Here is a 3950-nt window from a genome sequence, read left to right as displayed (position 1 = left end):
TCCTGATAGCGCTGTCTGAAAACATGCAGAAATAGATGCTTTACTTCGGCTGTCAGCTTAGAAATACATACCTACCTAGATGAAAAAGATGAGACAACTGCTATCGGCCTTGGAAGGTTGATGAGAAACCGAGGTAGAATTTGTGATATTGGTTATTTTATGGCTTCAAATATTTGTTTTACAAGCAAAAGATGTTTGATAGAGGGAACTGTAACTGCTAAGGCCTTATCGTCCCGAAAGCGAAGAGAGAAGAAATACAGGGTAGGAGAAAGCCAGCCGTTCCGATCCAACGGTGCTGCTTTTAACCTTTTAAATTACGAATTAATCGATCCTATTTCAAAGAGCCAAACCGAGGAAAATTTTGATGTTAACATAACATGAGATTTCCCTCTAATGAACTGTGCATAATTTTCCACACAATTCCTCCTTTTTCCCCCCTCTGCTAACTACCTACACATGGAATTTTCCTGTAATAATGAAACTAATCTTTCCCATTCTTTCGTGCTATTTTCTCGAGATTTTACAGGAGATAAAATCTGGAACACATTGCATTACCGGTGTTTTATCGACTAGTAATTTAGTAAATTAACACAAAACTGTCGTGTGTTGTGTGTTGGGTCGATTTATATCAATTTGTAGCAATACTTGCCAAATTTGTTCGACATTCAACATTAACTTTTACAGATTTGTAGTTTTGTACTCGAAAACGTATATTTTTTGCTTCTTTGTTAAGATATTGGGATGATAAAACTTAATGAAGGAAGAAAAAATTTGAGACAGTGAAGGTAGAAAAACACTACCCTTAGATGATAAAACTTAATGAAGGAAGAAAAAAATTGAGACAGTGAAGGTAGAAAAACGCTACCCTTACGTCAGGCGAGGGTTGTGTGCTTCTATTAAGATGTTAATCTAATCCTCTATTTAAACTTCATAGATAATTTACTGTAGGTATATCATCTTCTGTTATTGACATATTAAATTTAATCAATGATAATGATGATTATGAATACCTACTAATCGGACTTTATAAAGGACAAACAGACTTACTTTTAACTTTTACGAAATAATGATGACTGTTTTCGTTTACTTCATACAACAAAACTAAAACAAAACACAACACGAGACTCGCAAGTTAACCTCAAGAATGACATTGTTATCAGACGTGTTATCAAAAACATTGAACAAAGACTGAATTTGAACCGAAAATGAAGGACCGAGTTTGAAAAATAAATGAAAATACAATTTCAAAAGGAAAAAAAAAGAGTCCCTAGAATGCCCTATTTATAAACTTTGACCCTAGAATGCCCTATGTATAAACTTTGACCTCGAAAGTTTCTAGACACGTGTGAAATTCTCATGTATAACATCATAAAACAAACCAGGTTAGAGAACACTATGTAAATTTTCCCAAATTATATATTGTAAGCCATAAAGAAAGCATAAAACTTCTCACACATGAGTTATCTTTCCAAAATTTTGTTATCCAACTGTGAAAAAACTGCGAGAAAAATCTCAAGAGATAGATTTTCTCGAAGGAAAATTTCATTTTTTCATAGCGGAAAACTGCTTTTCCGGCGTGAGCATACACAAGAATGATATTATGCAATGAAACTCTTGTTGGATCTTTGAATACGTGATAGAGTCATGTGTGCAAGTTACCCCTTTTTCCTTTGCTCCCCTTGATAAATAGTCTTTAGTGCAAAGTTACACCTTTTCGTCTTGGTCCTCTCTAAGTTCATCTTGTAAAGTTTACTCCTTTCCCCAGCTGGTAAAATCTTCTGATTTCCTTAATTTTTGCTCCTCCTGACTCCTCTCCATTACTTGCAGCTATTGGTAGCTTTTTGGGACGTTGATGGCTGATAGCTATGGATGTTTACGGTCATTACAAAGGTTTGTTTGTTATTGAAAATACTGTACAAACTCTTGACATTTGATAGCTAAATGTGTAAGGGTCACTGTTCGTCCAACTCCATTATTTGCAAATGTTGAACAAGCTTTTGATAGAGGGTCAGAGCACGCTTTATGTCTCCGTCATTGAAAATCCTGTACAGGCTTTGTGTGTACATAACGATACATATTTGTTATGTTTGCACGACAAACTGAGATAAAAGGGACATTTCAGTCTCATGCAGACAGTACAAACAAGCCCTATTCCATGGCGTGCCTCAGGGCTCAGTGTTAGGTCCCCAAGTTTCGCTGACAGACGGGAAGTCAGAATGGTCTTTTTTTCCATTCAGTCTCATGCAGACAGTATAAACAAGCCCTATTCCATGGCGTGCCTCAAGGCTCAGTGTTAGGTTCCCAAGTTTCGCTGACAGACGGGAAGTCAGAATGTTCTTTTTTCCAGTTTCCCCCCTTCTCTGTCATGTTCTGTAGTTGTTTGTCTGTCTGTCTGTTTGTTTTGTGAACACAGAGTGACACAAGTACAACATTCGAGCTACGTTTTATGTACTAGTAAAAGTGAAATCTTCTGAACCGTGAATATCTCTTGACTATCCATGTCCTACCAATTAACTCTCCATGAATATAATGTCCAACTGATGATTGAATTTGAAGAATACTATCAGAAGAAGAGCAACCTCTGTAGCCGAGTGAACTTGCACACCATCAGGGGTTCCTGTTTTCGATTCCCGACAGAGGTAGTTTTTCCAGCTCTGTACGTGGAATTCAAAATTCAGGATGTACTCCTATGAGTAGGCTTGCCAAACGTCCCGAATTGGCCGGGACAGTCCCGAATTTCAGGGGGTGTCAACCGTGAATATCTCTTGACTATCCATGTCCTACCAATTAACTCTCCATGAATATAATGTCCAACTGATGATTGAATTTGAAGAATACCTACTATCAGAAGAAGAGCAACCTCTGTAGCCGAGTGAACTTGCAATCCATCAGGGGTTCCTGTTTTCGATTCCCGACAGAGGTAGAGTTTTTCCAGCTCTGTACGTGGAATTCAAAATTCAGGATGTACTCCTATGATAGTAGGCTTGCCAAACGTCCCGAATTGGCCGGGACAGTCCCGAATTTCAGGGGGTGTCCCGGCGTCCCGTTCAGTTTTTCATTTTGGGGCGTTGTGTCCCGAATTTCCGTTTTTGTCCCAGAAAAAATTCGGGACGCGATTATGTTCGCGGATTTCGCGATTATGTTCGCGGATTTCGCGATTAAATAGTAGTAGCCTACTGCTGGAGTAAAGGGACTTTTCAGTCCTATGCGAGCAGTATAAATAAGCACTATTATTATTATTATTATTCTCCCTTGCGGACGCCTAATACTGAAGGCCAATAGAGTAGCCTTTTCCTAGGCTGATAATAATATAGTGTGGCACCTTCCACCAGTAACACCCTGTACACATCGAGATTCCACGATAGAACACGCAACAGTTTAGACTAATGAAAAAATCATTGCAAAGTCCATTAAATAAATTAAGAAACTGCTTTGCTCTCTACATTTCTCTATTTTCTAATAGCGTGGAACAATAAAGAAAAACAAAACAAAGGAAAAGGAACAGGAGAGCAGAAATAGAAAGGAGAAGAGGAGAGGAGTAATGGAAAATTTGAGGAGAAAAGGGGAAGAATTAAGAGAAGGACACAAGGAGGAGAGGAGAAATGGAAGAGGAAGAGGAGAAGGGAATTAAAGGAATTAAGAGGGAGAGAAGAAGAGGTTAAGAAAGGGGAGACGAAGACAATTAGAAGAGGGAAGTAATATGGGGAAGGAGATAGGAAGACAAGGGAAGGAGAAGAGAGGGAGAGAGAGATAGGGGGAGGGCTTGATAAGGAATAAGATGGGAGAAATAGAAAAGAGGAAAGGGAAAAGGAAGAGAAGTGGAAAAAACGAATATTGAAGAATCTGAGTGAGAAGGGGACAGAAAAATTGGATAAAGGAGAAGAGAGAGAGAGAGGACAAAGAAATGAGGAAAAGATAAAGATAAAAATAGAGTTTATTAGAGAGACAGG

This window comes from Diaphorina citri, unplaced genomic scaffold, assembly GCF_000475195.1.
Source record: "Diaphorina citri unplaced genomic scaffold, Diaci psyllid genome assembly version 1.1 scaffold371, whole genome shotgun sequence".
Lineage (NCBI taxonomy): Eukaryota > Metazoa > Arthropoda > Insecta > Hemiptera > Psyllidae > Diaphorina > Diaphorina citri.
This window is presented reverse-complemented; position numbering follows the sequence as displayed.